Source organism: Atractosteus spatula, chromosome 10 (genome assembly GCF_055471065.1).
Source record: "Atractosteus spatula isolate fAtrSpa1 chromosome 10, fAtrSpa1.hap1, whole genome shotgun sequence".
Taxonomy (NCBI): domain Eukaryota; kingdom Metazoa; phylum Chordata; class Actinopteri; order Semionotiformes; family Lepisosteidae; genus Atractosteus; species Atractosteus spatula.
Window position 1 is genome coordinate 1,593,908 of NC_142715.1, and position 10,283 is coordinate 1,604,190.

The 10,283-nt window shown below is 44.9% G+C and overlaps 1 non-coding gene and 1 pseudogene across 1 annotated transcript; one reads left to right on the forward strand and one right to left on the reverse strand.

The window, feature by feature from the left end:
• Window positions 1–2,521: 2,521 nt before the first annotated feature.
• LOC148824489 (5S ribosomal RNA) lies at window positions 2,522–2,640 on the reverse strand (annotated as a pseudogene).
• A 5,593-nt stretch (window positions 2,641–8,233) lies between these two features.
• On the forward strand, window positions 8,234–8,305 carry trnap-agg (transfer RNA proline (anticodon AGG)). Its single transcript has one exon. It is a non-coding gene; the product is annotated as a tRNA-Pro (tRNA).
• Window positions 8,306–10,283: the final 1,978 nt, after the last annotated feature.

Here is a 10,283-nt window from a genome sequence, read left to right on the forward strand (position 1 = left end):
TTGGTCAGATGCTTACGATGAGTGATGCTGGTGTTTCGTGTGATTTAGCGAATTCAAAAAAATATTCAAGAGCAAGAGCTCGTATGAAAGTTCGTAAGTATGTACGTATACATTCGAAATTTTTCATTCTTCTCACGATGGCACACCTGTGTCTGTAAAACAGAGTGAAAGCTCTATTCACATTGCGAGTATTTCACAGCCCTGGTTTTACATAGATCTTTTTTCTTTTCTGTATAAATAAGTATAAAATAAGTTTTGCAACGCACCAGAAGTCACATGTAGTATTTTTCCATCTACCTTTACAAGTAAGGAGCGTACATACTCATATGGCGAGCGGTCGTCAATTATTTTTCTCAGCAAGTGCTTTATACAACGCTCAGTATCATCTGTAAAAGTATAGGCACCCAGGCCACTGGCGATGGACAGAACAGCCAATAAAATTTGGGCTAAACTGAGACACTTATACATTTCTAATGCAGCAAACAACATATCTTTGTACTGCAACATGACCAGGGGAAGGGTCATTCATAACAGGTATTTTCGGAATGACCTACTTAAAATACTAGATATGGACCTTAGCAAAATGGCTGCCAAAAAGAATCAGATGACCGGTAAATGGAAAGGGTCTACCCTGAGAAACAATGAGACACAGCTGAGCCGCATCAGGAACCGAAATATAAGTGCCCCGGAGGCAGTGAACAGGGTGGAAGCCGATAAGGTGAATGCGGTTTGGAGGAAAAGAGAGGAAAGAGGTGTATGTTAAAGATCGGGCTAAGGAATAACGGACTACTGAAAGGAGAAAAGGTTTATGGTTTTTGGATTACGGACACTGGATAAGGATACATCGCGGATTGGCTTTATTACGGACTTTTGGAACTCGGATCGGATCAGGATTAACGGAACGGATTACGGACTGTATTTGGAAGATAGTTGGAGGAAGAAACGCCACGAAACTCAGGAAAGAAAAGTGTGGTGTGAGTACTACTTTCATTTACATAAACTTTCCCCCAGAGACACCACAGTACCCATCCGCGCACCCGACAACTAGGCATGTGTAACCCCGTTGACCTGGATGATTAATCAAACAGGCCGCGCATTCATCAACCACAACCCCCTTTAAACAATGGTTGAAGGTGCAACATACCACCGACTTTACAATCTGATCCATAGCATCGGGCTCATTAGAGCCATCGTTAGCTAAACTAGGTTGAACATCATCATTAATCACATTTTGGCGAGCACACATGAACAGACACGAAACATTCAAGCTTGATGGTAGTTTGAAGATTGATGCGTCGACCTCTTCGTTATTCTATTAAAGGAAAAAAGAAAAGGAAGGCTTAACAAAATAAATAGGCATGCTTTTTACCTAAAATATTTACAATTATAATGCCTCTTTTGTGTTAGAGTTTTTCATTTGCTTCGAACTTGCTGTGGTTTAATATTTACCATTTGTAGCAACTCTTCATCAGTCGTTGACGGACCCCCAACACCTGAATACCGTCAGAGTTCACATGACAGCCACTGTCACACACCACTGAGTGCTGAGTCAGCTTTTGCTAAAAAGAAGACAAAGTGTTGAAAACGAAATACGCTAAACCCAGATTGAAACGACAATTCCACTATCAGAAAAAATATTTTAGCAACCTACTTCTTCAGTTTGCATAGCAGAGGAATCCGATGATTCACTACTCAAAGAAGCCATCTTCGCAGCAGTCAATATCGGGGCCTGACAGCTCAGGTGTCACACTTCAAAACCAGCAAGTCGGCTAATTTAAGCATAAACTCCAAATTTGTAGCCATACCTACATAGCTCAAGACATTTTTCAAATGGTTGTGATGTTTTAGAATGCCCCACCATATCCCCCCGCCCCAAAATCACACGTGTTTTATTGAGAGTGAAAAGTAATCACGTTGAATTAAAATATGTAAGCTTATTTCAATGACAAATTCTCAACAACTTTTCAAAAGTTTGAAATGATTTTCCATGTACTGTGAACGTAAAGTCTTTAAACCTTAAAAATATTAACATGCAACCCAAGCCTCAAATGATGTGTGTTTCTCTAGAAAAGAAATTACATTGAATCAAAAAATGTAAAACTTATTTTATCTTTTGAGAAGAGCATTGTAGGGCGGGTCTTTATATTTTAGTGGATAGGTCATAAAAGTGTTAAAATAATTGAATAAGACACATTTAGCAGCGATAACTTATAAGCACGAGCAAAAATTGATATTTATAACGCTTATAGATTTTAACAATATAACAGACTTTACTAAAATGTTTACTTTTAAAATAAATATTACATCACAACATGTCAACACCCAGGCACCTGCCGTTAAAGGTTATGGGATGTAGAGATACAGTATATAAGGTTCATGATAAGAATAAAAAACGCTCATGCTAATACACAAGCACCTGTGTCTCACCAAAGCTGACAAATAAAAAGCCAAAAAGCCGCACTGCACGTGTGAACAGGAGAATGAGCGAGTGAGTGGAGATAGGGTGCCTCCTGCAATTAAAGGCTTACAGCACCTGGTATTCCCAGGCGGTCTCCCATCCAAGTACTAACCAGGCCCATCCCTGCTTAGCTTCTAAGATCAGACGAGATCAGGCGTGCTCAAGGGGGTGTGGCCGTAAGTGAGAGCAGGGCTCACTGGCACCCTTGTTATAGAGACGACAGCTCCGTCACCTCTTTTACGACGCTGCTTTTTTTCCCTTGCGTTTTTCTCTTCTTCCCACGTTCTCTCTCTTCACTGCCATCGTCCCCGCTCTATTTCACTTCAGCCTTTCACTCTTGCTTCCTTCCAATGAGGACGGAGCTGTGGGAGAAAGGGCGCTATAGAGGATCGCTGTGGAGGGCTGCTGCTGTGCTTTGACATCTGAGCTCTGTGGAAAACGATCTCAATACAATTCTGAAAAACGCGACTCCTTGAACGCCAGCCAAACAAGTCTCCACAGCCGAAGCGCTGTGTCTCTTTTCAGCTAGCGATAAACCTTTCCTCGATCCTTTGCGGACTTGTAAAACTGTTCATGATCAGAATAAAAAACGCTCACGCTAATACACAAGCACCCGTGTCTCGCCAAAGCTGACAAATAAACAGACGGAAAAGCCGCACTGCACGTGTGAACAGGGGAATGAGCGAGCGAGTGGGGATAGGGCGCCTCCTGCACTTGAAGCTTACAGCACCTAGTATTCCCAGGCGGTCTTCCTTCCAAGTACTAACTAGGCCTGTCTCTGCTTAGATTCTGAGATCAGACAAGAGCAGGCGTGCTCAAGGGGGTGTAGCAGCAATGCTTGTTAATAAGACAGAATTAAGTGTTGTGGGCTTTCCCAAATGAGGCCCCATCTCTCTGTTCATCTCTGTGGTGCAGCCACAGAGAAACTATTCATGCAGGCTGATTTAAAGATGTTTTCTTTTGATAAGGGACAGCTCCCAAAGGGGGATGCACTTAGCTAAGCCTGGCTATCATGATCAATGGTCATCCATTGTCGCCTATCTGTCAAGGGAGTGCCAGATGGACATCTGGACTGCATTCCTAAGTGTCAGGAGTAAGTGTCTCATATCTCACCTTGATCAACCAATCAGGGACTGGTAGGGCCGAGTAACCCACGTGGGACTCTGATGCCCATGGAACTTTCAGCCAATGAACGAGCTGAAGTTCCTCCAGGTAAAAACAGGCAACACAGAGAGCCTGAGAGATTCAGGAGAATTCTGAATTCTGTGGACTTTTCTAAAGGGAATTCAAAGGAGAATTCCAGGGCAGGACGGCCCAGGAGCAGAAGGCTCCCAAAGGCAGGACATTCTCGCAGCGCGCCTCCTGACCATCCTGAGACTCAGCCCGGACAACCACGGAACAGCCAGTGTGTCCGAGTGCCAGAACTTTCCTTTGTTCTAAGAGTCTAGAGCGGAGGTTGCCATAGAGTAACCAGAGGATCCACCCGAGGTTAGCACCAGCAGCAAGCCTCGTGAACAGGTCGGAACTGTGGACAGCTGAATCACTATTCAGAACTAGCGCTTCTTCAGGAACGAACTGGTCCTCTTCCTGACTTGCTGGGACCCACAGTCATCTTTTCTCCTGTGCACAAACTTTGCTAGTTAAAGCCAACACTAACTAGGCATTGTGCTGCCTGTTTTATCTGGAGGAACTACGGTAGTTCAGTGGCTTAAAGTTCCGTGGGCATTCGAGACCCACATGGGGTTACCCTGCCCTACCAGTTCCTGATTGGCTGATTGAGGTGGAGGATGAGTAACAATGACCTCTGACCTTAGGGTTGTAAACCTTGGGATGAGACTCTCCCATGGAATCTCCCAGACAGTAAGGCGCCAGAGATGACCATTTATTAGGGTGGCTGGTGAATCTCAGCCTTGGGAGCTGTTCCTTATCAGGAAACTTTGTCAGCTAGAAAAACACCTTAAATGTGAACCAGATGGAATGGCCTCTCTGTATCCAGCTGCACTGAGCTGAGGGAGAGAGGGACTGGCAAGGGAGCAGCAAACTTAATTCCTGTATTTTAAATAAACCTTGCCGCTACAGAAGTGTCCTTAGAAGAAAAACATCTTCTATGATAGTGGTACAGTCCATCACGCCCCTCCTATAGCCTTTCAAAGAGAAAAAAAACTGACAACAAAGTATGTTTATGTGTGGTAATCAACCAGGTCTTACAAACATTCTTAAACCCTTCCACCTCCTTTCATTGCAAATGATTTGTACATGTTAGAAGGTTAATTTTGGCTTCTGATATTATGGTGGATTAAGAGTCCTGGAATCTTTGTAGAAGGACAAAGATGAAAGAAAGGGCAGTGTAATCATGGCCAAGAGAAGGCAAATGTTGGACTATCTGCTTGGAGTGAATGGAGCAAAACGTAGGCAATTCCTTGAGCAGAACCTGCTTCATCCTTCAGACTGGGGTTTCTGAAGATCTGTACATTTGAACTTTCAAAGTGACTAAAGTAAAGGAGTTTTCCCTTTTTACCACATAATTCCCACAGATCAACACTAAGAGAGAGCCTAATTCCAGCCAGGATTCAATCACTGTCTCTCAGGCATCCCAGCAGTGGATTTCATGACTTCAGAAAGCCATCTTCACCAGTGGAGAACTCAATGCTCTGAGGTTTACTGGCAGAGTCTCACACTGGGTAGTGTTAGATGTTGATAAATAATGTCCTATGGAATTCTACTATTGATAACTTCAACTATGGAACTGCGATGTGTCCTGAAAAAAATCTTCTATGATAGTGGTACAGTCCAGCACAGCCTTTAAAAGAGAAAAAAAAACTGACAACAACAAAGTAAGTCTGGTGTAATCAACTAGGTCTTGCAAACATACTTAACCTCTTCCAGCTACCAACATTACAAATGCTGTTTACACATTAGATGGTTATTTTTGGCTTCTGATATTATGGTGAATAAAGAGCCCTGGAATCTTTGTAGAAGGACAAAAGACAGAAAGAAAGGGTAGTGTAACCATGGCCAAGAGAAGGGAAATGTTGGAGAGATCTTTTTTCATTCACTTTTTATCAGTTTTTCCAGCACAACAAAGATTAACATATATGAGCAGGTGTCAAATCCAATCTGCCTTCTTTACAAGCATACAGGAATGTCAGTGAATTAAATATTGACATATGAAAATACACAAAAATATGCAATCACACATATGCAGTTTGAGCAAACATAAGACAATAACCAAGTACCACAAACTACCAGGCATCTAGTATCATTAGCAGTTCAAGTGGGGAGCTGCGTCAGCATGTGTAGGCAGCAAAGGAACAAGTAATAGGTCTATTCCATGCTTAAAAGAGAAGAAAGAAAACACAACATTTCAGCCGTGGAGCCTTCTTCAGGTGTGAGGGCTTCACGGCTGAAACGTTGTGTTTTCTTTCTTCTCTCTTCATCTAGTGTCATTAGCCTTTTAACAGTTCCTGTCAAAATAAAATAGAAATAGATAACATTCTAGAGAGAGTTTGAAATACCAAGGTACAATTTAAACCATATTTCTTCCACTACAACCACAATATTTTGGAAAGATCGCTGAGCCTAACTGTTCTGGCATGTCTGTTAGCCTCCATCCTGCTTCAGCAATGAATGCAGCGGGGCACATTCTGAGGGAGATGCGGTCAATCAGGTTGCAGGAAAACCACGCTATGCTTTTTTTTGAGATCCTGAAAAGGACAGAGGGGCCATGTATATGTGTGCAGCTGGATATGTATTTGCAGGTGGCGTAGAAAATTCTGCTGAATCCCCACTGCCTGGTGTGGATGGTAGCTGTGCATGTTGCAGCAGAATTGTGCATGTGAGATCAAGAGGGCATGTCATGTGTTTCAGCACTTCACTCCCTTCCGGTAGCTCGTGATTCCCTGAGTCCAAAAAATTTGTAAGTTCTTTAGATGACCTGTGGACCGATCTTTCACGATGAAGAATTCCTTAAGAAGAATAGATCTCGGCCAACCGTCCCAATGCCTCCGTCTCAAAACAGCAACCTCCCACTGCCTTTAGTCTGCAAGTCTTAGTCTTCGTTACCTATTGTACGAGTTGAACTTTTGTGCTCATCAATTCAACGCTCTTTCCACGCCTTGCGCTCTCTGTGCCTCACATATTTGTGGAGCTGTCTGCTCTTCTTTCTGTTGAAGTACTCAAGTTACGGTGCGTCCTGCAGACTATGATGTGCTCACTGACAGCTTTCAAGATTTGAAGGAAAACTACGAGCTTGATGGCTCAAGTCGAACGAATGTGAATGTTAAGCAATCGATGATCAAAAGCACGTCTTCTAACAATTCGTGAGAGTATTATCAGCTCTGTTTTCACTCGGATATACTTTTCACTTGCTAAGCTGACAAATTGGACGAGAAAATGCCGGAGACGCACTCAGTGCAGACTGAGGTTGGGAAGGAGGTGTGGCCCTTCAACGCTTGACAACTGAAGGACGTTCTCTCCGCAACGGAGGAGCACCTGTCAGAAGTCGCAGAGGCTAAAGGAGAGCACCAGGCTCCTGGAGCTCCAAACTCAGACCTAGAGGATACGAGCTGAACTTTTGTGCTCATCAATTCAACGCTCTTTCCATCAACTCATCTTGTCTTTTGACGCTTCGTGTTTTGCGCTCCTTTGACTATCAGCATATTGGGTGACTGCAAACACTGAAGTTCTTGCTCACGGAGTGTGGAACATTGTTTTCAAGTGATCGCTGTTCTGTCATGTTGACGCAGAGTGAATCTTTCTTTGGCAACATGGGCAGGCTGACAGCAGTGCGAGCGAAAGTAATGGCAAATTTCTTGACTTATTTCTGAATGTGAATGTTCTTTAGAAAAGGGATGCGGTGTTGCTTCTCGCCCGTGTAAAGGTCACGCATTCCAGACGTGGTTATGAGCGAACAGTTGCTGCAAGTGTTTGAAAAGAGCAAGAGAGGAAGCAGCCCTGCCCCGTGTGAGGATCAAACTAAGGCCCTTCAGGTGGCAAGACTGACGCACTACCAATTATGCCAACAAGCTCAGCTGCAGTACACACACCGGAAAGTTTGCCTCACATGGATTTCAGTCGCCCGTTCCCTAATCTTTAGACGCCCTCTGCTGAATGTTGCATTTGCCTTTTGATCTCACCGATACATTTTTGGTCTGTTTCTGTTGCGAGTCCGTCTTTCAGATCTCACCTAGCACAAGTCTCTCTGGCTGAAGTGGCCACTCTGCTTCAGCATCGTGCCCTCACTCAGCCATTAAAAACGTCACTCGGACTTCTGACATGAAATGAAACTACAATGTCCACTGAAGTATTAGCGCGCACTGTATCGTAGTGTGTAGGCTGCGTATTCGACACGTATAAAAATCCAAAATATGAAAACCCGTCCCGATTTTTTCAGTGCACACAATACAGTTCCAGGGTCATTTGGCGTACCACCTGGAAGCACGCCACGTACCACTGCTGGTACGTGTACCACAGTTTGAGAACCACTGCTCTAAGCACACACCTGGAGGATGCGGGAATCAATCCCGCTACCTCTCGCGTGCAAAGCAAGCGCTGTACCATACAAGCTAAGCCCCCTCGCTGGGGCTTATGCCTCGGCGTCACCTAGTGCCGCTTGTTCCCCTCTTACCGGGCGCAGTTCACTGCCCATCGTCTGCAAGGCAGTCTTGTAATTGCGGCTTTCTTGACTTATTGATGAAGGTCTAACTGGACGAGCGAATGTCGCCTCTCCTCCCGTCCTCAAGCTCGCTGACAGAATGAAATGGAAAGTGCTGCTGCGGCTCGTTGGTCTAGTGGTATGATTCTCGCTTAGGGTGTGAAAGGTCCTGGGTTCAACTCCCGGATGAGCCCTTGTGTGCTCTCTTCCTCCTCGTCCACAAGACTGGGAACTGATATCCACATCACTTCCCAGCGTCTGCTTATGGCAAACGATGGAATGTGACTACTGACTGAAAGAGCCTGGTGAATACTCATCACGTGGCACAATGAGAGCGTGCAGTCAGCTGTCCATGGCGGCAACCTCATTGCTCGTTCAAAAGAACACGTATTGAAAACTCATCACCACTATGTTGTAGATGAGCACCGCGATTGCTTGTTGTCATGCGTCCTTACTTGGGAAATGCAGAAGCTAAAACTGCCCTCTCTCAGCCACCGAAACGTGTGCGGCTCGCCTTGCGCTCTCTGCGCCTCGCATATTTGTGGAGCTGTCTGCTCTTCTTTCTGTTGAAGTACTCAAGTTACGGGGTGTCCTGCAGCCTATGATGTTCTCACTGAGAGCTTTCAAGATTTGAAGGAAAACTACGAGCTTGATGGCTCAAGTCGAACGAATGTGATTGTTAAGCAATCGATGATCAAAAGCACATCTTCTAACAATTCGTGAGAGTATTATCAGCACTGTTTTCACTCGGATATACTTTTCACTTGCTAAGCTGACAAATTGGACGAGAAAATGCCGGAGACGCACTCAGTGCAGACTGAGGTTGGGAAGGAGGTGTGGCCCTTCAACGCTTGACAACTGAAGGACGTTCTCTCCGCAACGGAGGAGCACCTGTCAGAAGTCGCAGAGGCTAAAGGAGAGCACCAGGCTCCTGGAGCTCCAAACTCAGACCTAGAGGATACGGGCATCGATCCCACTACCTCTCGCATGCTAAGCGAGCGCTCTACCATTTGAGCTAATCCCCCTCGCTTTATGCTTCTCGGCATCATGTCTTACCGCCTCTGCCCCTCTTACCGGGCACCGCCCACTGCCCTTGGTCTGCAAGGCAGTCCTTTCAAGTGCGATGATGACGCTGGGACCTTCGTTGCCTATTGTACGAGCTGAACTTTTGTGCTCTTTCCATCAACTCATCTTGTCATCTTACAGTCTGGGTAATTGGAGACTGCACTGTTCTGCTTCCTAAGGTCATATACGGGTTTTTCGCATGAAGCCGTATTGAACAGTATTTCTCGCATTGTGAACATGTGCACACAGCGGTCCTCCGGGATCCAGTTAGTGCGTAATTACGTATCGATGAAAAACCGGAGGTTTAAAAAACGAAATTAGCTCACTGAAAGTTTGATGTAGAGACTGTGGAAATTTCCACAAGTTGTGGTCTTTAAAATGCATTTGGTTTGAAGACGTTCTGTGCTTCCATTGTGAAGATATGGACAAAACAATATTCGAGCGTGGTAAAAAAAAAAAGGCTGAGAAAGCATTCACAATGCATTTTATACACAAAGCAAGTGTTTTTGTAACTCTAAGAGATTTCGCGAAAGCACTGCAGGTGTGCCAAAATCGTTTTCGAACTTCAAGCTAACTTTACCCCGGTCTTAGAGAAAGGACTGCCTTTCACTTCTCTGTGTTTTCTTTCACAGCGCTGTGCACCTTTTCATTGCTCTCGCTTTCAGAGCCTCTGCACAGCACACAACTCGACATCAGGAAGCACATTGAAGTGAAAGCAGAAAGCACTGCAACATGCACTGTGCAGATCCCGCCACACTAAGAGGTGAGTGGGTCTGTTCGATCACAGCGCTAGGCGAATCCCCAAACAGTGTGCGTGGCAACAAAAAAAGCTGCTCTGTTTCGAACTGGGGACATTCCACGTGTGAGGCTAACGTGATAACCACTACACTATGGAAACGGTGGGAAATTGTGCCCAGTGGCCCAGTGCTGAGCTTCGCCAATGCTATTCAGGGCCCAATGATATTCGATGTGAATTGAATGCTATTCAACTCGCCAATGCTATTCAGGGGTGGAAAAGGGTGGAGCTGTGTGTGTCTTTTGTTCAAAGACACCCCCATCTCAGAGCCGGAAGTACAGGCCTTCCTCCCGCAGGTCCACAAAGATGTT